At 36.9% G+C, this 25,123-nt stretch overlaps 1 protein-coding gene across 3 annotated transcripts in view; it reads right to left on the reverse strand.

Annotated features, from left to right (window-relative positions):
* LRBA (LPS responsive beige-like anchor protein) overlaps positions 1 to 25,123 on the reverse strand; it is an 808,478-nt gene that overhangs the window by 101,642 nt on the left and 681,713 nt on the right. The gene's annotated exons all lie outside the window — the stretch shown is intronic.

Consider the following 25,123-nt stretch of genomic DNA (forward strand, 5'->3'; position numbering starts at 1 on the left):
TTATTCAACACACTCACACACATTTCCACCTGTCAACTAAAGTGGTCGCATAGAAGCCAGATAATCATCCCTAACGGAAATATAGAGGAGCTTATGGCATTTCATGGATAGCAGAGCAAAATAACATACTCCAGGTTCTCTTAGATTGAGGATCCTATTAATATTATAACGTGACCCTGAGCTATCAAAGAGCCTGCCAACGAAAGATAACATCATTATGTTGTTTTTGCCAAAGTAAATATATGATTTCTAATTTACTTTCAGTTGATCATAAAATTAAACAAAATATTCCACTTCCCTTGCATATTTATAAATTATGTCCTTATTCTAGCTAAATATATTTGTATATGGAACCAGAAATGCCATTCTTACATGATGGTTCTAAATTACTCGGGAAAGTCTACTTTGAAAAGATAATTTTGAGATGGGTTTTGAAATGCAAAGCATATATGATTCAATGAAATCAGTGGTAAATTCTCTGTTTGATAGCACAGTATAAAAGATACATTAAAATGAAAGAATCATTTTGTTCACTTCCTAAGAGAACAATGATCTGATCTGGATGAACAGTTACACAATTTAAAAAGCAGGGATGTAGAGCAGGAAAGGAAATTAAGGGTTGTCCAATCTTTGGCTAGATATTCAAGATCAGTTAGAAATTTAACCACTGTAATCTTGTGATTTTTGTGGATTCTTGGTTGTTCACTTTTTGTAAGAATAGGTTTTATTTTGGTTTATATTACTGCTAACTATGCTTTAGATTGGGGTTGGCAAACTTTTTCTGTAAAAGACCAGATAGTAAATATTTTAGGCGTTGCCATATGATCACTATCACAATTACTCAACTTTGCTATTGTAGCCCAAAGGCACACATTGACAATATAAACAAATAAACATTCTGGCTGTTTTCCAAAAAAAAGTTTATTTACTAAAACAGGCAGCAAGCTGGGTTTGGCCCATGGGCCATAGTTTGCTGATCCCTGTTTTAGACTCAAAAAGCAACTTTTAAATAAATTAGTTCAATGTTGATCTTCCCCCAATTAAAGAAGATCATTAGGTGTAAAACCCAAACCAATAAAAACCCAAAGCCCAGCAGATGGCCCGAATGATTCTGGAAACATGGCTTCTATCTAGTCTCTGGTTGTATTTTCCTTCTCCCTTCTTTACTGACATCTGAGACTGTCTCAGAAGACTTTCGATCTGAAAGAGAACAGATTCTTCCTCAGTGGAACCAAAAACCCAGTCTACCATAATCCCTGAATCAGGATCTCTTTAAGACTCAAAAGGCTCCTACCAGGCCAACTGTAAAAAATGGGTAAGTTATTTTTACTAAGCCTCAATTTCCTTAAAATAGGGATAATATCTACAGTGGGAGAATAATATCTGAAAGAATGCCTAAAACAATGAATGTCTGGCACATAGTAGGTGTTCAACAAATGACAGTCCTCTTCTGGTTACCGCTTCTCCTTACCCACAAAACCCCTTGACCCCAAGTTGATTCATTTATTCTTCTAATATACATTCATTTAGGACTCACCATATATGTCAGGGATTGTGCTATAAACTGGGAACACAGCAGTGAATAACACTGACAAAATCCTCATTCTTGTGGGAAGACTGACATTAACACACAAATTATTTAACAAGATAATGTCAGATAGCAACTAGTGCTACAAAGTGATGGATATAGAGTAATTGAGAATTCTGAATAGAATGAGCAGGGAAGGTTCCTCTGGAAAGGTGGCATGTGACTTGAGACTTAAGGATAAAAATCAGTTAGCCAGAGAAGTACTAAGGAAAGAGCATTCTAGATAAGCTGAATACAAAATTCTAGAGGTTAGAAAGCTTCTGGTACATTCAGTATCAGAAACGAGGTAGGACTCATCTCCTGAGACAGTTTATCTCCAATGTTAACCACTCTTCAATTCTATTAACACCAGACAACAAAACCCCTTTCTGTTCTGCTACTTTCGCAGGCACTTTACATTCCTACCAACAGTGTAGAAGGGTTCCAATTTCTCCACATTCTCACCAACACTTGCTGTCTTTTTTTTTTTATAATATCCATCCCAACAGGTGTGAGATGATACCTCACTGTAGTTTGATTTGCATTTCCCTGATGAGTAGTGATTTTGAGCATCTTTCTATACACCTATTGGCCATTTGTTAGTGGGAAGTATTCCTTGGAGAAACATCTATTCTAGGCTTTAGTCCATTTTAAAATCAGGTTATTAGATTATTTTGCTATTGAGTTGTAGGAGTTCCTTACATATTTTAGATTAACTCCTTATCTGACATATAGTTGGAAAGTATCTTCTCTCATTCCATAGGTTACCTTTTCATTTTGTTGACTATTTCCTTTGCTGTGCAGAAGCTTTTTAGTATGAGATAGTCTCCCTTGTCTATTTATTTTTGTTGCCTGTGCTTTTGGTGTCATATCCATGAAACCACTGCCAAGATCAGTGTCCTGAAGCTTTCCTCTATGTTACTATCTAGGAGTTTTACAGCTTCAGGTCTTATATTTAAGTCTTTAGTCCATTTTTTATTGGAGTATAGTTCTTAACCCATTTTGAATTATTTTTGTATATGATGTAAGATGAGAGTTCAATTTCATTCGTTTGCATGTGGATATTGTTTTTCCAACATCATTTATTTAAAAGACTACTCTTCCCCTATTGAGTAATCTTGGTAACTTTGTTGAAAATCAGCTGACCATATATATATGGATTTATTTCTGAGCTCTCTACTCTGTTCCACTGGTCTAAATGTCTGTTTTTATTCCAGTACCACACTGTTTTAATTACTGTAGTTTTATAATATATTTTAAAATCATGAAGTGTGATGCTTCCAGCTTTGTCTTTTCTCAAGATTGTTTGGCTATTCAAGGTCTTTTGTTGTTCATATGAATTTAGAATTGTTTTTCTATTTCTGTATGATGTTGGGATTTTTGATAGAGATTGCAATGAATCTGTAGATAATTTTGGGTAGTGTGGACATTTTAATAACATTAAGTCTTCCAATCTACGTACATGCCATTTTTTTGTGTCTAATTTCTTTCATCAGTGTTTTGTAGTTTTCAGTGTGTAAGTTTTTCATCTCCTTAATTAAATTTATTCCTAAGTATTTTATTTTTTTAGCACTATTATAAATGGGATTGTTTTCCTAATTTCCTATTCCTTTCAAATAGTTCATTGTCAGTGTATAGAAAAGCAACGAGTTTTGGTACATTAATTTTGTTTTCTGCAACTTCACTGAATTCATTTATTAGTTCTAAAAGTTTTTTTTGTGTGGAGTCTTTAGGGTGTCTATAAATAAGATAATATCATCTGCAAGAAGAACAATTTTACTTCTTCTTATTAGTTGTGTGACCATGCCTATCAGCCTTCCTGAATTTCTAGAAAATTTGGAATATCTTCACTATCAGCCTCCCAAGCACATTATGAGGCTCTAATGACTAATAAGTGAAAGCTATTTATAAAATGTTAAATATTACACAAATTTAGGTTATTATTGTTATGCATTCTTTGGTGATGATTTGTAAATTTCATACCTTAAATACTACTACTATAAATATTTTAGTAGGAATAAAATCTGTTTAGGAACTGCAGCTTTTTATTGGTTAAAGTTGCTGTTAAATGTCATTAGACTTTTAAGCAGAAACATTGTTACCTTTAGTAAAAGTGCTTTAAACACTTTAGTGTGAAGTATTTTAATAGAGTCCACCAATATGCAAACAATAGAGCAACTATATTAGTTCATGCAAATGTTCTACACATGGATTCCCAGGTCCATAATTAACCATTTGGGGTAATACTCATAAACTATACAGTATGCAGTAAACATGTCTGCCAAGTAAATTAAGAATCCCTATACTATGTAGCAGCTGATGCAAACTGGGACCTGATTTAAAATCTTTAGAAACAGAGGATTGTTTTAATTCTAGAAGTAGGAAAGGAGAAAGTCATATTCCTTAAAGAAACAAACAGTACTTCAAGTCTCTGTAAGACCTCCAATTTTCCATATTACACATGCCCATTCAGGAGATCATATGTCAGGTTTTATAATATAATACATTGCAAATAATGTAAGTAATTAATCATGATTGTAAACCAACGACCCTCTTAACAGGAGCTGGGAGTCTCTTGTATCTGTTTAAAATTTTTGCTCTATATGAATTTATAAGTGCCTGATCCCTGTTGGTCCCAATTGAGTATACCAGGTAGACTCTGTATTGGTACTTGACAATCACCCAAATTCAAAAATATTAAGTCCATATTTCCTAAATTTCCCATATCTTGCCATCATTCTGAATAGCAGTCAAAAATCATGTCCATCATTAGAAGTAACAAAACATGTTATTATTAGCACAATTCCTCACTTCTCATGTATAAATGATTGACAATAGGCAACCTGCCCAGTTTGGTTTTTGAACTCCAATGAACACTGATCCTCCCATCAAGGTAGGGAATATTATGAATTTTTTTTTCTCATTAACTGTCCTCTGCTTGACTGGACAGCAATCTGTAAAAGGTACACAATAAAAACTGCTGCATTTATAAATTGGTCATAGCCCTTCACAGCCTCTATTTCTTCTGTGCCTGAGCAAAATCATCACATTTCCAGACAAAAATAAAACACACTTTTATTAATGGCTTTTATTATTTTTTAAAGTGCTATAATTTCAAAAATCTTAATTGTCTAAAGAATGTAAACTCCCCAGATCAATTTTCTAAAAAGGAAGTCCAGATACTAAAAATAACTTCAAGATGTGGAACGCTGGGAAATATCAAGAGCAGACCAGGCAACTTGCATGTGACCATCAGAGACGGGGAAACTGGTTTTGAGCAAAGCCATTAGGCTGCCTTATAGACATGGAAGAAAGAGTCACAGGAGCTCTGGTGAAGAGAACTGACAGTCACAATCTAAAGGTAATTTTAACATACATGTAGTGTAGGAAAAACTTGCCATATACCTTACATGTGTAATGTAGGAAAAACACTGCATTCTGATGAAAGCAAGAGCACAAATGTCTTCAAATAGAATGACAATAATGTTAAAAAAATATAACTAGTATCTTAATGATCACTTGAATAAAATAATATGCTAGATTCAGAATAAAAAATTCACTAAAATAAGTTCTCAGCTATTCTTATTAATTATATACTACTAACAATTTTATATATTAATTGACCAATTAACAAAATATACTAATAGCAAATCACTACATAAAAAAGTAAATATTTGATCAAAAATCATTGTAAATGCCTATATACAAAAATTCCATAATTAGAAATATCACCAGAAGCTAAAAATTTAAATATCAAGTTTGTATTAGAAAAACAATGGTTGTTGGTTGGTTAAAATGGATAGAAGATGGCAGTAATGAGTGTCACGTTATTGGTCCAATCCTAAGGTTTCATACTTAGAAAACAACATTTCATAGTCAAAGACATGTCTCTGATCTCAGTAAAGAGAGTCACATACCCATGCTTTAGTTGAAAAGGGAATTATGTTGAAAATGGTTCAAACAAAAGACAAAACAAAAATCCTCCAAAACTATCACCATTACTAGAAACATAACTCATAGCATATGCTCTGATGATAAATGAGAAGTGCCACTTTCTTTGTGAATAACATCTTCAGCTGCACTGTTATTAAGTCCAGGAAGATATGCTGGACTTCTTGGTTTTGTTTTCTAACACTGTTCACATATCACTGGTTATTATGTTGCCAAGGTAGCATTCATGAAGGCAAATAAAAGATAAACCATGAAATCCATACACAGGAAAAAAAATAACAACAAATAGATAATCCAGGATCACAACAATGCCACTCCTCACTGGCAAAGGGTCAAGCCAGTGTTAGAACCGCAAGGATCTCCCAAATCTATTCATAATAAGGTTTCCAAAGTACCTGTGAACTAACCCTCAGCAAAGTTAAGAGTTTTTCTTTCCTCTTAATCATTACTTTGCTTTCAAAATAAATGCAAAACTAAAATAATCCAAATATGGCAAGAGATATGAAACCCATCTACCTCAGGATCACCTAGGAAGTTTGTTAGAAAATTATTCTAGGGCTTAATCCCCAGACACCCAGAATCAATGTTAACAAGTATGGTGTGGGATCCTGGTATCTTCATTTCTAACAAACTCTTGAACACTAAAAGTGTGAGAACTTCTAACTAAAAAGAAAATTTGTATTTTATAAAAATGCACACATCAGCAATATAAAAAAAGACAGCTTTTCATTATTTTCTATTTGTTCGTTTTTCTTAATTAAGCACATTTTGTTTTTTAACATTACTCTAGGAAAATAGCTTGAAAAGCTAAATTTAAGTGTCTTAATCTAATAGACTCTTGTAAAGGTACCAATACAATTTATGCCTAGCTCTAAAACTCTTAAATTTTCCAGAGACACTTCAAATCCCTTCACACAATTTATGAATTAAAATGACACCTGGTGTGCTTTTTTTAAAATTGAAATATAATTCATACACCACAGACTTCACCCTTTTAAAGTGTACAATTGGGACTTCCTTGGTGGCGCAGTGGTTGAGAATCTGCCTGCCAATGCAGGGGACAGGGGTTCGATCCCTGGTCCAGGAAGATCCCACATGCTGCGGAGCAACTAAGCCCGCGAGCCACAACTACTGAGCCCGTGTGCCTAGAGCCTGTGCTCCGTAACAAGAAGCCACTGAAATGAGAAGCCCGCACACTACAACGAAGAACAGCTCCCACTCACTGCTACTAGGGAAAGCCCATGCGAAGCAACGAAGACCCAACTTAGCCCAAAATAAATAAATTAATTTAAAAAAATAAAGTGTACAATTCAGTATATTCACAAAGATGTGCAACCATCACCACTAATTTTCATTTCATTACACCAAGAAGAAAGCCCACACATATTAGCACTCACTCCCCATTTCCCCACCTCCAGCCCCTGGTAACCACTAATCTACTTTGTCTTTCTATGGATTTTCCTATTCTGGATATTTCATATATAAATGGGATCTTATAATATGTGGTCTTTAGTGTCTGGATTCTTTCACTTAGCATAAAGTTTTCATGGTTCACCCACGCTGTAGAATGTACCAGTACTTCACTCCTTTACATGGCTAAACAATAGTAAATGTATGGATATACCACATTTTGTTAATCTATTCATCAACTGATGGACATTTGGGTTGTTCTCATTGTTTGGCTATTGTTAATAAAGTTGCTATGAACATTATGTACAATTTTTGTGTAGACCTATGCTCTCAATCTCTTGGGTATACAGTTGGCCCTCTGTATCTGCAGGTTCTGCAACCACAGATTCAATGAACCATGGATCCAAGTTGAATCTGCAGGTGCGGAACCTGCCCATACAGAGGGCCAACTGCAAGGGACTTGAGCATTAGTGGATTAAGGTAATCAGGGGGTCCTGCAACCAATCCCCTTTGATGGCTTCTTGGCACCTTCCCACAGTACAGAATCTTAGCCTAATCCAATTTGCAAAGTAGGAGCACAGAGCTCCTAAGGGCTCTCAAGCTCTTGGAGAGTGCACAGGCCACCCCAGGGGACCAAAGGTGTCCAGCTCATTGGCACAGAGGGCAGCAGAGCCTGTGGGATGATGTCATAAGCCCAGAAGTCCTGAGCCAAAACGTCACATTGACCACCTTGGCTGTTGGGTAAACCCAGGCATCTCTGTTAACTGGTGTCACTGCATATTCCAGGGCCAGAAGGGATTTTGGAGGTCAGCAGTTCCATCCTGGCATGAATCTTATCTCTACAATCCCTGCCAGATGGTCATCGGGTCTTTGCTCACTTGCTGTGATGGGGCAATCTCTCCCACCAAGGGAATCGCTATGAAAGTTCAAAAAAAAAGAGAGAGAGGAACTGCTGGGTCATATGGTAACTCTGCATTTAACTTTTCGAGGAACTGCCAAACTTTCCCAAAGAGAGTACATCATTTTACCCCACTAGCAGTGTATGAAGGTTCCAACTTTTGCATATGCTAACCAACACTTTTTACTGTCTTTTTCATGTTATGCTAGTGGCTGTGAAGTGGTTTTGTTTGCATTTCTTTATGACTAACGATGTTAACATCTTTTCATATGCTTTTTGACCATTTGTATATCTTCTTTGGAGGAATACTTACTCAGATACTTTGCTCAGTTTTTAACTGGGTTGTCTTTTTATTGTTGAATTGTAAGGGTCCTTTGCACAATCTGAATAGTAGACTCTTATCAGATATATTATTTGTAAATATTTTCTCCCATTCTGTGGATTGCCTTTTCACTTTCCTCATAGTGTCCGTTGAACCACAAAAGTTTTAAATTTTTATAAAGTCCAATTTACTTTTCCTTTGATGTTTTTGGTATCATTTTAAACAAACAAACAAACATTGTCTAACTGGTGTGATTTACCACTTTTATTCCTATTTATTCCTGGGTCAAGCAGAGAAAATAAAAAAGAGTAAAGATAGGGAGAAAATATGTAGATACCACATGTCTATCAGCTATAAAATCCATAGTTCCTCAAGCACTTAAGAACATCACTGATGATACACTGGGTGCAAAAAAGGGAAAGTTCCCAAATGATGGCAGATTGATAACTGCAAAATGTTACATATATACACTACCAAACGTAAGGTAGATAGCTAGTGGGAAGCAGCCGCATAGCACAGGGAGATCAGCTCAGTGCTTTGTGACTGCCTGGAGGGGTGGGATAGGGAGGGTGGGAGGGAGGGAGACGCAAGAGGGAAGGGATATGGGAACAGATGTATATGTATAACTGATTCACTTTGTTATAAAGCAGAAACCAATAAAAAAATGTTAATGAAGAGGTGGTAGTTTCTTTGTACTTCTGATAGACATCAATATACATACTCTTCTCTGCTTAATCGTTTAAAATTAGTCAAACACTTGATGGCATCACTTGGACATCTATGATCTATTTTGCAGACAATTCAGGTTGTTTCATGTTCTGTCTCTATGGAGGTTCCAAAAATAACAATTCTCAATGAGAAAAATAAAAAAAACATAATACACAAATATATAATTTACAGGTAAAGAATTGAAGGCAACTAATTTTAACGAAGTTTAAGGGTGCTAAAGCAAGAAGGTAGCCTTGAAGTCTTGTTTCATGCCACCAGAGATTTGCTAGAAAACTGCTTAAGAAAGAGGATACATACAGAAGACTGGAATGACAGGAGAAAGCCCCTCTCTGAGGCCAAAGGATTGTGGCTCTGAAAAGTTAAGTTGTAAATATGAACAAGGTTTTGTGATTTTTTTCAAGGCAAATTAATCCAATAGTTTCTAAGATAGTTGATAAACTAAATTTAAATTAACATAGACCCTCAAAAGTCAAGAGTAGACATTAAATTGGGTCTTAAAAAAGAATATAGTAGAAAGTAATAAAAATGGAAAATATGGCCTAAACTACTGACACAATAAAAATTTCTAATGTTCAGAGAAGCCAACCTACTGATGACAACAACAAATATAGAAATGAATAGCAAAAATGTTATGGGCAGCCAAAGTGATGGTAAACAAGTACTGAAATATGCCAAGATGATTTGTATTTGTAATAACTATACAAACTCTACTTCAGCTTTCACCAGGTCTATGGATATCTATTTGTTTTTAGATGCATCCAGAAAAAGAATACTTAGTAACTCATTTCAAATTAGTATGTCTTATGGATGATTATATGAACATAAGCAAGGAGTACTGCATGCAGAAATCGGACAGTATTGCTCAAAGTGGTACTAAAAAAGGACACTGATCTTTAAAAATTCACTTACTGATGCTACCAAAGGAAAAATTACTTAAAATAAGAATTATTTCTTTGGTCAATTTTCTATAGGTAACATAAAAACTTTGAGGACATGAAGCACTCATATAATTTATAGAAGTCTGCCATCCAGGTATCATATAACTCCTGTATGACAGAAGTATCTCAGGGCAATGTATATGAATAAAATGTATATGAAGGACCAAGAGCATCATTATTGTATTCTATGTATTTGCAGCACACAAGCTTAACAAAATGGAGGTAGCAACTGTTACCTTCCTGATGGCAGAATTTTTTTAAGTGTGCTTAAATTAGAGCAAGACACTATCAAGGGGATTCCCTGGTGGTGCAGTGGTTAAGAATCCACCTGCCAATGCAGGGGAGATGGGTTCAAGCCCTGGTCTGGGGAGATCCCACATGCCGCAGAGAAACTAAGCCCGTGTGCCACAACTATTGAGACAACTGCCACAACTACTGAAGCACATGTGCCTAGAGCCCATGCTCCACAACAAGAAAAACCACCGGAATGAGAAACCCGTGCACTGCAACTACTGAAGCCCACACACATACAGCCTGTGCTCCGCAACGAAGAGCAGCCCCCACTCACCGCAACTAGAGAAAGCCCGCACACAGCAATGAAGACCCAATGCAGCCAGGAATAAGTAAATAAATAAATAATTTTAAAAAAAGGACTATCAAAAAGAATTTCTAAATGCTAAAATTCTCAATAGCTACCCATCTGTCTTATGGGTGGTGGAAAGGGTGTGTGTGTGTGTGGCATTACAGTCTGGCAGGGATTATATGTGTAGCTTAAAAAGTATATTCAATTTATTATAATAAGATATCCATTGTTTATTGTTTCCTTAATGCAAACACTAAAACAGTGGTGCAGTTTTTATACCTATTTGAAAGGCTGTGAGCTCTTTGTGCAGTGAACTTGTGGATGGTGAAGATGGTGGCTTTGGGGTCCGCCTGGAGGCCACTGTGAAACCTTCCAACAAAGGCAGGCAACTGCCTGCGCCATCTTTGCACAGCTGCTGGTGTACAGGTACCTCAGGTACCTCAGGGCTGTGTTGGACAATAGGGGACTGAAGTCTTGGGCTGAGCAGGATGAACTATCATTACAGACTAGAGTTTCTGATGTCTCTGTGACTCCACTGCTTGGAACTGACCCAGCCTAGGGAAGGGGGGACTCGTCTGGTAGTTGCCCTGGCTTCTGCTAACTCACTGGTTTCTTCCCAGGCCCCTGATTCTCGAAGGAGGGTCCACAGTGCCTCGAGGGGGTTTAAAATATTCACTGGTGTGTTATTTTTGAATAAAGCTTGAGAGCTTTGGAAGCCCAGCCGGGGCAGTGCCCCTTCACTGAGATTCAGGGCTAGCCTGGTAGTTGAAGTCCTAAAGTTTGGAATTCTCCTCTTGGAGAAGTGCTGTTGGGATAGCTGGGATGCCCAGGTAATGGTTCCTGCCACTTCATCAACAAGCTGTGACAAGAAGTGGACAGTAGCATGCCTTCTATCTGGGTACTGTGGGTTTTCTGCCAGCCCCAAAATAGCAATGATGACCTGGCTGGACTAGAGTCTCTGAGAACTTCTCTGAGGATCGCTGAAACCACCTGATCCACTCTTATGTTTCTTTCAACCCTGTGTGGCAATTCCCCAGCCCAGCAGATTTTTTTTTAAAAGTAAAATTGGTGGAGATTGGTTCAAGATGAGGGAGTAGAAGGACGTGCTCTCGCTCCCTCTTGCGAGAGCACTGGAATCACAACTAACTGCTGAACTATCATCGACAGGAAGACAACGGAACTCACCAAAAAAGATACCCCCATCCAAACACAAAGGAGAAGTCACAGTGAGATGGTAGGAGGGCGCAATCAAAACAAAACCAAATCCCATAACTGCTGGGTGGGTAACTCACACACTGGAGAACACTTATACCACAGAAGTCCACCCACTGGAGTGAAGGTTCTGAGCCCCACGTCAGGCTTCCCAACCTGGGGGTCCGGCAACGGGAGGAGGAATTCCTAGAGAATCAGATTATGAAGGCTAGTGGGATTTGACTGCAGGACTTCGACAGGAATGGGGAAAACAGAGACTCCACTCTTGGAGGGCACATGCAAAGTAGTGGGAAGAAAGGGAAGGAGCAGTGACCCCATAGGAGACTGAACCAGACATACCTGCTAGTGTTGGAGGGTCTCCTGCAGAGGCGGGGGGCAGCTGTGGCTCACCAAGGGACAAGGACACTGGCATCAGACGTTCTGGGAAGTACTCCATGGCGCGAGCCCTCCCGAAGTCTGCCATTAGCCCCACTAAAGAGCCCGGGCTCCAGTGTTGGGTCGCCTTAGGCCAAACAACCAACAGGGAGGGAACCCAGCCCTACCAGTCAGCAAACAAGCAGATTAAAGTTTCACTGGGCTCTGCCCACCAGAGCAACACCCAGCTCTACCCACCACCAGTCCCTCCCATCAAGAAAATTGCACAAGCCTCTTAGATAGCCGCTTCCACCAGAGGGCAGACAGCAGAAGCAAGAAGACCTACAATCCTGCAGCCTGTGGAACAAAAACCACATTCACAGAAAGACAGACAAGATGAAAAGGCAGAGGGCTATGTACCAGATGAAGGAACAAGATAAAACCCCAGAAAAACAACTAAATGACGTGAAGATAGGCAACCTTCCAGAAAAAGAATTCAGAATAATGATAGTGAAGATGATCCTGGACCTTGGAAAAAGAACGGAGGCAAAGATTGAGAAGATGCAAGAAATATTTAACAAAGACCTAGAAGAATTAAAGAACAAACATACAGAGATGAACAATACAATAACTGAAATGAAAAATACACTAGAAGGAATCAATAGCAGAATAACTGAGGCAGAAGAACAGATAAGCGACCTGGAACACAGAATGGTGGAATTCACTGCTGTGGAACACAATAAAGAAAAAAAGAATGAAAAGAAATGAAGACAGCCTAAGAGACCTCTGAGACAACATAAAATGCGACAACATTAGTATTATAGCGGTCCCAGAAGGAGAAGAGAGAGAGAAAGGACCAGAGAAAATATTTGAAGAGATTATAGTTGAAAACTTCTGTAACATGGGAGAGGAAATTGCCACCCAAGTCCAGGAAGTGCAGAGAGTCCCACGCAGGATAAACCCAAGGAGAAAGACGCTGAGACACATGGTAATCAAACTGGCAAAAATTAAAGACAAAGAAAAATTATTGAAAGTAGCAAGGGAAAATTGACAAATTACAAGGGAACTCCCATAAGGTTAACAGCTGATTTCTTAGCAGAAACTATACAAGCCAGAATGGAGTGGCATGACACATTTAAAGTGATGAAAGGGAAGAACCTACAACCAAGATTACTTTACCTGGCAAGGATCTCATTCAGATTCGACGGAGAAATCAAAAGCTTTACAGACAAGCAAAAGCTAAGAGACTTCAGCACCACCAAACCAGCTCTACAACGAATGCTAAAGGAACTTCTCTAAGTGGGAAACACAAGAGAAGAAAAGGACCTACAAAAACAAACCCAAAACAATTAAGAAAATGGTAATAGGAACATACGTACCGATAATTACCTTAAACGAGAATAGATTAAATGCTCCAACCAAAAGACATAGGCTTGCTGAATGGATACAAAAACAAGACCCATATATATACTGTCTACAAGAGACAAACTTCAGACCTAGGGACACATACAGACTGAAAGTGAGGGGATGGAAAAAGATATTCCATGCAAATGGAAATCAAAAGAAAGCTGGAGTAGCAATTCTCATATCATACAAAATAGACTTTAAAACAAAGACTATTACAAGAGACAAAGAAGGACTCTACATAATGATCAAGGGATCAATCCAAGAAGAAGATATAGCAATTATAAATATATATGCACCAAACATAGGAGCACCTCAATACATAAGGCAACTGCTAACAGTGATAAAAGAGGAAATCGATAGTAACACAATAATACTGGGGGACTTTAACACCTCACTTACACCAATGAGTGTACAACAGATCATCCAACAGAAAATTAATAAGGAAACACAAGCTTTAAATGAAACAATAGACCAGATAGATTTAATTGATATTTATAGGACATTCCATCCAAAAACAGCAGATTACACCTTCTTCTCAAGTGCGCATGGAACATTCTCCAGGATAGACCACATCTTGGGTCACAAATCAAGCCTCAGTAAATTTAAGAAAATTGAAATCATATCAAGCATTTTTTCTGACCACAATGCTATGAGATTAGAAATCAATTACCGTGAAAAAAATGTAAAAAACACAAACACATGGAGACTAAACAATAACCAAGAGATCACTGAAGAAATCAAAGAGGAAATCAAAAAATACCTAGAGACAAATGACAACGAAAACACCAGGATCCAAAACCTATGGGATACAGCAAAAGCAGTTCTAAGAGGGAAGTTTATAGCAATACAAGCGTACCTCAAGAAACAAGAAAAATATCAAATAAACAATCTAACCTTACACCAAAAGGAACTAGAGAAAGAAGAACAAACAAAACCCAAAGTTAGTAGAAGGAAAGAAATCATAAAGATCAGAACAGAAATAAATGAAATAGAAACAAAGAAAAGAATAGCAAAGATCAATAAAACTAAAAGCTGGTTCTTTGAGAAGATAAACAAAATTGACAAACCATTAGCTAGACTCATCAAGAAAAAGAGGTAGGGACTTCCCTGATGGTGCAGTGGTTGGGAGTCCACCTGCCAGTGCAGGGGACACAGGTTTGAGCCCTGGTCCGGGATGATCCCACATGACGCGGAACAGCTAAGCCCGTGCACCACAACTACTGAGGCCCGCACACCTAGAGCCCATGCTCCATGACAAGAGAAGCCATCACAGTGAGAAGCCCACGCACTGCAATGAGGAGTGGCCCCTGGTCGCCGCAACTAGGGAAGGACCACACGCAGCAACGAGGACCCAACGCAGCCATAAGTAAATAAATAAATTTAAAAAAAAAAAGAAAAAGAGGGAGAGGATTCAAATCCATAAAATTAGAAATGAAAAAGGAAAAGTTACAACAAACACTGCAGAAATACAACGTATCCTAAGAGACTACTTACAAGTAACTCTATGTCAAAAAAATGGGCAACCTGGAAGAAATGGACAAATTCTTAGAAAGGTATAACCTTCCAAGACTGAACCAGGAAGAAATAGAAAATATGAATAGACCAATCACAAGTAATGAAATTGAAACTGTGATTAAAAACCTTCCAACAAATAAAAGTCCAGGACCAGATGGCTTCACAGGTGAATTCTATCAAACATTTAGAGAAGAGCTAACAGCCATCCTACTCAAACTCGTCCAAAAAATTTCAAAGGAAGGAATACTCCCAAACTCACTCTATGAGGCCACCATCACCCTGATACCAAAACCAGACAAAGATACTACAAAAAAGAAAATTACAGACCAATATCACTGATGAATATAGATGCAAAAATCCTCAACAAAATACTAGCAAACAGAATCCAACAACACATTAAAAGGATCATACACCATGATCAAGTGGGATTTACCCCAGGGATGCAAGGATTCTTCAATATATGCAAATCTCAATCAATGTGACACACCATATTAACAAATTGAAGAATAAAAACCATATGATCATCTCAATAGATGCAGAAAAAGCTTTTGACAAAATTCAACACCCATTTATGAAAAAAACTCTCCAGAAAGTGGGCATAGAGGAAACCTACCTCAACACAATACAGGCCATAGATGACAAACCCACAGCAAACATCATACTCAATGGTGAAAAACTGAAAGCATTTCCTCTAAGATCAGGAACAAGACAAGGATGTCCACTCCCACCACTCTTATTCAACATAGTTTTGGAAGTCCTAGCCATGGCAATCAGAGAAGAAAAAGAAATAAAAGGAATATAAATTGGAAAAGAAGAAGTAAAACTGTCACTGTTTGCAGATGACATGATACTATACATAGAGAATCCTAAAGATGCCACCAGGAAACTACTAGAGCTAATCAATGAATTTGGTAATGTTGCAGGATACAAAATTAGTGCACCGAAATCTCTTGCATTCCTACACACTAATGATGAAAAATCTGAAAGAGTCATTAAGGAAACAGTCCCATTTACCATTGCAAGAAAAATAATAAAATACGTAGGAATAAACCTACCTAGGGAGACAAAAGACCTGTATGCAGAAAGTTATAAGACACTGATGAAAGAAATTAAAGATGATTTAATTAAAGAAGGAGAGATATACCATGTTCTTGGATTGCAAGAATCAATACTGTGAAAATGACTATACTATCCAAAGCAATCTACAGATTCAATGCAATCCGTATCAAATTACCAATGGCATTTTTTACAGAACTAGAACAAAAGATCTTAAAATTTGTATGGAGACACAAAAGGCCTCGAATAGCCAAAGCGGTCTTGAGGGAAAAAAACGGAGCTGGAGGAATCAGACTCCCAGACTTCAGACTATACTACAAAGCTACAGTAATCAAGGCCATATGGTACTGGAACAAAAACAGAAATATAGATCAATGGAACAGGATAGAAAGCCCAGAGATAAACCCACATACCTGTGGTCAACTAATCTATGACAAAGGAGGCAGGGATATAAAATGGAGAAAAGACAGTCCCTTGAATAAGTGGTACTGGGAAAACTGGACAGCCACATGTAAAAGAATGAAATTAGAACACTTCCTAACACCATGCACAAAAATAAACTCAAAACGGATTAAAGACCTAAATGTAAGATTAGACACTATAAATCCCTTAGAGGAAAACATGGGCAGAACACTCTTTGACATAAATTACAGCAAGATCTTTTTTGATCCACCTCCTAGAGTAATGTAAATAAAAACAAAAATAAACAAATGGGACCTAATGAAACTTACAAGCGTTTGCACAGCAAAGTAAGCTACAAACAAGACGAAAAGACAACCCTCAGAATGGGAGAAAATATTTGCAAACGAATCAAGGGACAAAGGATTAATATCCAAAATATATAAACAGTTCATTCAGCTCAATATTAAAAAAACAAAAAACCCAATCCAAAAATGGGCAGAAGACCTCAATAGACATTTCTCCAAAGAAAACATACAGATGGCCAAGCAGTACATGAAAAGCTGCTCAACATCACTAATTACTAGAGAAATGCAAATCAAAACTACAATGAGGTATCATCTCACACCAGTTAGAATGGGCATTATCAGAAAATCTACAAACAACAAATGCTGGAAACGGTGAGGAGAAAAGTGAACCCTCTTGCACTGTGGTGGGAATGTAAACTGATACAGTCACTATGGAGAACAGTATGGAGGTACCTTAAAAAACTGAAAATAGAATTACCATATGAGCCAGCAATCCCACTACTGGGCATATACCCAGAGGAAACCATAATTCAAAAAACACATGCACCCTAATGTTCATTGCAGCACTGTTTACAATAGCCAGGTCATGGAAGCAACCTAAATGCCCATCGGCAGACAAATGGATAAAGAAGATGTGGTACATATATACAGTGGAATATTACTCAGGCATAAAAAGGAATGAAATTGGGTCATTTGTAGAGACGTGGATGGATCTAGAGACTGTCATACAGAGTGAAGTAAGTCAGAAAGAGAAAAACAAATATGGTATATTAACGCATATATGTGGAACCTAGAAAAATGGTACAGATGAACCTGTCTGCAGGGCAGAAATAGAGACACAGATGTAGAGAAGAAACCTATGGACACCAAGGGGGGAAAACCACAGTGGGGTGGGGGTGGGGGTGTGATGAATTGGGTGATTCGGATTGACATGTATACACTGATGTGTATAAAATGGATGACTAATAAGGACCTGCCGTATAAAAAAATAAATAAAATAAAATTCAAAAATAAATAAATAAAAGTTAAAAAAATAAAAAAAAATTTAAAAAGGCTATGAAACACTGATATATACAACACCGTTTCTAAAGATCTTTAAACTGGGAATACTTACTTAGGAGTGTGATAAAGCAGGTCCTCCTCTCCTTTCTGCCCCTCCCTACTCCCTTTCTCTGCATAGAAACAGAGTGGCCAAGACTCTTAAGGTTCAGAAAAGGCAACTAACTTCTTAGGGGCTGATGCTTCCCTTAAACATAAAGCCAACATTAAACCTTAAAAACTAAACGAAAACAAGAACACGTTTAGGGGATTATAATGAGAAAAACACTTTGTACCTTTAAGATGCAGACTTAATTGTGGAGGAAGAGTAAAACAATATTTATTTTGGTTAAAAAGGGTTATAGAAAAAGCATATACAATTGGTTAGATTTATAAAACATAAAGTTCACCTGAAGTTGTTTTTCCACAGGAAAGCATTAAAATAAAAGGAAGTGAGGATAGAAGGGGATAAAGGCCTTAAATGGCTCCTCCAGGTCTATTACTACCAATATGACTTTTTCATGTTTTTATTTTGCAGACATCTGGAACTGTCCGATAGCCTTCGCAGAATTTAATAAATGAGGCCTGCAGAGCGCTGTTATTATTTTTAATTCCCAGATTAACAGGTATTATCTTTATTTTCTAATCTTTGGGTCAGAAGTCTTAGATTATAAATTTCTAAGAGATGTTTACAAACCATTACATAAAAAATGAAAAGCTAACACTCATAGAATATTCAGAAGGGAGTTAGTTTAAAAAAAAACTCAAATTGCATATTCAAATCATTTTAGGTAAAAACAAACAAAAACCTAAATGGCTTTTCTTTTCCTTGTGAAACACTTGGTAGAAATAATACTTACATTTTCCCATATTATATTATATATTATATACTTGTCTTGAACAAATAGACCTGTATAAATATAAAATCTACAACTCTGCATATAAAAGCAAAAAAAAATACCCATAACCCCATAAACTTATAATATAGAATCTGTATTACAGCCATACATGGGCAAGTAGACTAAGGTATAAAAAAAACTAAACACTTAATTCTGAGTTGATCCAGTTAAAATATTGTGCAAACTTATTTATTTTTAAAAATTTACTAATGTTTTATTTTCTACTTCAAATATTTGCCTAACTCTGTGGCATCTGCAGTACTAAAAGCAAACAGAAAAAAATCATCAGAAAGATTATACAGAGAGTAAAACAAAAACAAAAGCGCAATCAAGGAAATGGATAAAGAGGAAAAAGAGAAAAGGAAGACCAACAGACCTAGGAAGGAGGGAAGAGGAGGCAAATTGGCTTACTCAAGCTCTCTTGGGACAGTGTGCTGAGTTACCAGATCAGAAATGAGGGGTTGAAAGCTACTACTGATAACTGGTGGAGGCTGAAAGTGCTACTTAAGTGCTTGGTGTCTGTTGAAAAAGAGGGAGGAGAGGTTTGAGACTGAGGATGCCAAGTGCATTCCCAGCCAATAGAGTAAAAAGGAAGCATTAACAGTAGCCTCAGGGGAAGCTGAGCATTCAATCCCATGAGCCAGAGGGCAAATGTGGCAATAGCAGTGAGTAGCAGCTGGATAAAGGAATAAAGAAGCCACAGGAAAACTGGCAGCTTTAGACACATAGGGCCAACTAGGCCTTGTCTTGATACTGAGAAGAACAAACTGCCTGGAAATAACACTGCCATCTTTCTGCTGCCAGTGGGTTACTAATCCTCAACCAGGATGCAAAGACTGAAATTTAGTTTGCCAAACTACTAAATATTGATTTAACTCTGGAATAGTAGCTCTGCTGAAAAGGCATATAACTAAGACACTCTCAGTGTTTACCTTTCCAATAATCAAAATCAGCATTCTTCACAACTATCTAACCACTACTCAAAAATATTTAAAATGAAGAAAAAAATACTTAGAATACCTTTCTCTAACACTGTATTTCCTTAATGTTTTCTAAACATTATTTCATAGAATATGATTTAACAAACTAAAAAGGATACATATCAATAAGTTATTAATGACAATCAATATGATATATTGGACACTAAAGGGAAGTGAAAAACTGGAAACATGAAAATCTTTAAAGAAACTTCTGAAATAATATTCTCATGTTATTTTCACTCATCTTCTGCCATTAAAAAGTTCAAAATATTTTCATAAGGCAATCTATATTACCTTTTATAGTTTTAGTTCACAAGGTAAAATGTTAGACTTCTTCTTTTAAATAAGCATCTGCTCAATATTTCAGTACAATATCCAAAGATAAGATTACCAAACACAGTAGTTTTTCAAATTATTAGGTTTGATATATTGGATAAACTGCAATTTGTAATTGACTCAATACATTCCCTTGGCCTGAGAGTAAGTCAATTCTCTCTTTTCTTCACCAGAATTAAGCTAACTTAAGATTGATGTTATGAAAAAAGTAAGATTTTAGCCCTAGAAGAATTTTACACATTTAAGGAAATCAAACTGAAAAGTAAGAAATATCGATTAAGTTGTAAGTTCTAGATTCTCTAGGAATTCAAAAGGTGGGAAGGGATGGAGTAGGAGAAAATTTCCTCAAGGAAGTAAAATTTAAGACAGTCCTGAAGCCATAAATAACATTTGGATAAAAATTAGTTGGAAGGCAAAGATATGAAAATAATGTAAATATAAGAAGCAGAAGTGATCATGCAACTCTATTTTGTAGAGTTACCACAGGAAAATTAGATTTGACAGCTATTGCAACTAGATGATAGAAAATACTGAAGCTACAGTCATGATACTAAAGTATCAATAGAAAAGGAAGATTGGGGGTGTCTTAGTGTACTCAGGCTGCCATAACAAAATATCGGACTGAGGGGCTCAAACAACGGAAATTTATGTTCTCAAAGTTCTGGAGGCTGGAAAGTCTAAGCTAAGGTTTTGGCAGGGTTTAGTTTCTGGTGAGAACTCTCTTCCTCATTAATAGGACTTGCAGACTTCTCACTATGTCCTCCCCTGGCAGCGAGAGGGTGATCTCTTGGTGTCACTCCTTCTTGTATAAGGACACTAGTTTCTTTAGATCAAGGTTCCACCCTTATGACCTCATTTAACCTTAATCACATCCTTAAAGGTCCTAGATCCTATAGAGTCACATGGCGGAGGGGGAGGGCTACCATATATGAATTTTGGAGGGAAACAATATGGTTCATAGCAGGGAGTGTCACTAAAGGTTTCCAAACAGGACTTCCCTGGTGGTCCAGTGGTAAAGAATCTGCCTTCCAATGCAGGGGATGTGGGTTCGATCCCTGGTCGGGGAACTAAGATCCCACATGGCCTGGGGCAACTAAGACCTGATGCAGCACCCCCCCACCCCACAAAAAAAAAAAACACTAAGAAAAGTTTCCAAACAAGTGGTATCATTTTTTAAAAAGCTGTTGGAAGGATTAAGTGAGGTGATATACCATAAATTGCTTAAGCTAGTTTATGGATATCATAGAAGTGTAAACTCTAAGAAGGTAGGGACTTTAGTTTTAACCATTACATCACAAGAGCTGTACTGTCAATGCAGTAGCCACTAGCCAAATGTAGCTATTTAAATTTAAGTTAGTTAAAATTTAAAAATTCAGTTCCTCAGTAAATATTCACGACATTTCAAGTGCTCAAAAGCCACATGTGCCTCATGACTGTCACAATGGTTGGTGCAGATTTCCATCATAGAAAATTTTAGTAGACAACACTGTTCTAGAGCCTAGAAAGGTATATGACACTGTAATTGTTGGATGAATAAAGAAATGTAAGGAACAATTAGCATGGTTCAAGAAGATTATTGTTACATGCAAAAGAAGGAGTGATATCTTTAGTTTATACTTTTTGTGAAAGATTCAAAAGAATCACTTGCAACCTAAGAAGAGTCTCTTGTTCACCTTTACAGAAGCAGTAAGTTTAATGCTAGGAAGATTTAAATTAAGAAGTATTTCTGTGGGAGATTAAGATAATACTGTTCAGAATTTTGCTTTCTTATGACCTGAATCAAAAGAGGAATCAAAACTCTAGAGACAAGCCATGAATGTGTCTAGTAGTCTCACTCCCAGGTACCAGCAGTCTTACTTGAGCCATTGTAAGCAGCAGGATCAATAATGAATGGATTCACCAAGTTCCTATGGCACATATTGTCAGGGTTGTTGGCAATAAACGTGGGACAGGGAATCTGTTGTGATAATACAAGGATCTGGATTTCTATTTTTGTTTAGATAATTTATTTTTGTCAATGGATGAGGATGTGTAGAATATCTGCAACTAATGTTTATTTATTCAGATGAGAACTTCTAATCTTCCAAGCACTTGGAAATGAACAAAGTTCAGTGCCATTCCAAGGCATTCTGACTGGTAATTCCATCTTGTACTTTGATAGCTTGATTATCACACAAATAAAGGAGGGTTCCTTCTGTAAGGGGTTAAGCTTTTTCTGCAACTCTCATTTTAAAAAGTTAGCCTATTTTTTTGTAAGTACAAAACCAGAGAATATACTTTCGCTGAACTTGCCTAACCCATCTATTTTCTTCATAAAATTAAACCACAGAACATGCTTTCCCTGGACTTATATTTTGCCTATCTTTTCTGAGAACTGAAAAAGGTTAACTAATCTCTTGAATAGGCTTCCTGCACATTAGATCATCTTTATTGAGAACTGAAAATGGTAAACTAATCTTGCGGGAACACCTGCCTTACTCCCCACACCATATTCTCTGCCACGTGGACACAACACACTCCCCTCCTTTGTGATCTAATTACTCTCTGAGGACTGCCAGAAGTCCAAAGCAAACTCATTCTAGGAGTGGCCTTACTGCTATCTGTGAATAAAGCTTTCTGACCTGTTTTTTGCTGGTCTTACTCTAGAACCCTTGACCTCTCCTTCCTTCCACAAATAGTTCTTGTTCCACGGGGAATGGGATAGAAGACACATAAAAATTCTCTCCTCGAGGAGTACAAGTTTATTCTCTTAGTTTCTTCTTTTTTCCTACCACTGGGTGCCCATTTCTTTTACCTATTAATGCCTTCATTCTTCTCGGGTAAAATTGGGAAAGGAACACGAAGGATGACAAAGACAGTTTTAATAAACTAATGTGATAGTATCAAGTCTAAAAAAATTATTACATTAGAACCTTCCAAGTCAAAACCAGAATTTTCTTCTGGCATATTCTATAATATCAATTTCCTGATTTGGTATTGTAGTATTAACTACTAATTATCTCCCATTATGTATTTTATCCTTATTACATTTAGCAGTAGACCCATCCTCCCTTGCAGTTTTAGGGAACTCAGCTTGGTATTAAACTTCCCAAATTCCCTTGCAGCTAAGAGTGACTGTGTGACTACATTAGAAATTATGACGTGAGCAGAAGTGATGTACCCAACTTCCTAGTCACATCCTTTAAAGAAGAAGCTGCTTGTCCTCAACTTACTCTTGCCTCTTCCTAAAGGGCTATAATGTGCATATAAAAAGTGACGGCAAAAGAAGAACAAAGCTGAGGCAACAGTGGAACAAGGCAGGAGGAGCCTAGTGATGTAATACATTAGATTTTCCCTAATTCCTTGGATTGCCTACTGGCTTAGACTTTACCCAAGAAAGAAACCTTCCATTTCCACTTAAACAACTACTCTTTGGTCTGCATGAAAGCTGTAAATCATAAAACCAGCAGTAAAAAAATAGTTATATTTAGAAAAACAGGATACGTATACAAAGTCTAAAAAGGCAATATGGTCAGATGGAAGCCCTGAAAGATCAATTACACTCAAACATAACATGTATTTCTTAGAATGACACAGAGAATCCTTCAACACCCAGCTCAAATGTCTCTAAAATATCTACATCCTCTGAATGAAGTTAGTTGCTCTGTCATCTATGCTCCAATTTACCGCATTCTCTAATGATTATTTTCATTAGTAAATAGTGAGTTCCTGCAGGGTAGGAATTTTACCATATGCATCTTTTTATGTTCCCAGAATTAAGCATAGTGTTTGGAACTTGGTAAGGACCAAAAAATATTTGCTGAATGAAACACTGGACTTTAGAAGTGATGAAAGAAATGTGTGAAAATATTTTTAAATGCTTTTCCCTACATGCAAGTCATGCATTATAATAAAATATTTCTCCTTCACCGCTACAACTCCAGACCCTGATTTCATAGTTTATATCTCTTATGTCATCATCGATCTCAAGTTTTGTATAACCACTAATTTCTTTGGAGTTGAAATGCAGATTCTATCAACCAGTGCTAGATTACAAACACTTAATTCATGAATTGCAGACACTTTTACATAAAGAGTAGGCCAAACACATTTTCACAGGAGTAATAAATAACTTCAGATGTCCTTGTAAGAAACTCAGTGATAGGGCTCACCTATTAATTTTCTCTATTGAGTGCATTTCCACATCAAAAAAGCGTTACCTGTCATTATCTTACGTTACCACAGTAGAGAAGATTTAATCTTTTACATCACAATTCCCTTGCTTCAGTGGCCATGTGATCATTCAGTATTACACGTATTCTAAATCTGTCATAATGCTTAAAACCTACTTCCCCGATTCAATACCCACTATTTATTTACTGCAAAGAGAAATTAAGTAACAACCATGGCCACAAGTTAGCTAACACTGAAGACCTGGGACTACTCTCCTAATATTCTGAGTATGAGTAAATATACATTATGCATGTTGATGCATTTATCACACAATTTTACAAAATTATTGAGGTAGTTATATGGAATCAATTACATATGATTATTATGTTACTTAAATTTATTTGAATGAGCATCGTAGGTCGATCAATGAATATTTTGTGAATCATATATAGTTAAGGCCACCATTTATAAGTAATTAGAGGGAGGGAAAATATGGTTAATAACAGTAGGTTCAATAAATGGTAGAGTAAAGAGAGTCATAAAATAAATAAAAAGTACACCTGGATTTCACAGAAACAAAAAAGACCTGGCAGTCACGCTTATTTTATTACGTATCAGAAGAACTAAAGTGGGGTTTAAATTTGCTTTTTTTTGGGGGGGGTCTTGGAGATAGAAGGAGTATGTATGCAAAGAAATTACAGGGAACAGATCTCACTCAGTATAAGAGATATTTGAAAAAGAATGTCTGAGACACAGAATTCCTGTGACAATATATTGCAGCCATAATTTCTATGTGTAGTGGAGGTCTTAACAGTGAGATTGGTGGGGAGTTATTCTCTAAGAAGGAATTCTACCTGAGACCAGGGGTTACCTGAATAAACACTACTATACACTCAGAATCATGATTTAAATGCATGAGAACAATATGACTACACTGTCCATTTGGAAGATAAATTTATCAGGGGCATAGTAAATGTATAAAGAGTAGGGAAACCAGAGGAAGCTATTAGATAGTCCAAATAAGAGATAAGAAAGAGTAGTGTGGTGAAAATGAACCAGAGGAGTCAGA

This window comes from Mesoplodon bidens (genome assembly GCF_964165515.1).
Source record: "Mesoplodon bidens genome assembly, chromosome: 1".
NCBI lineage: Eukaryota > Metazoa > Chordata > Mammalia > Artiodactyla > Ziphiidae > Mesoplodon > Mesoplodon bidens.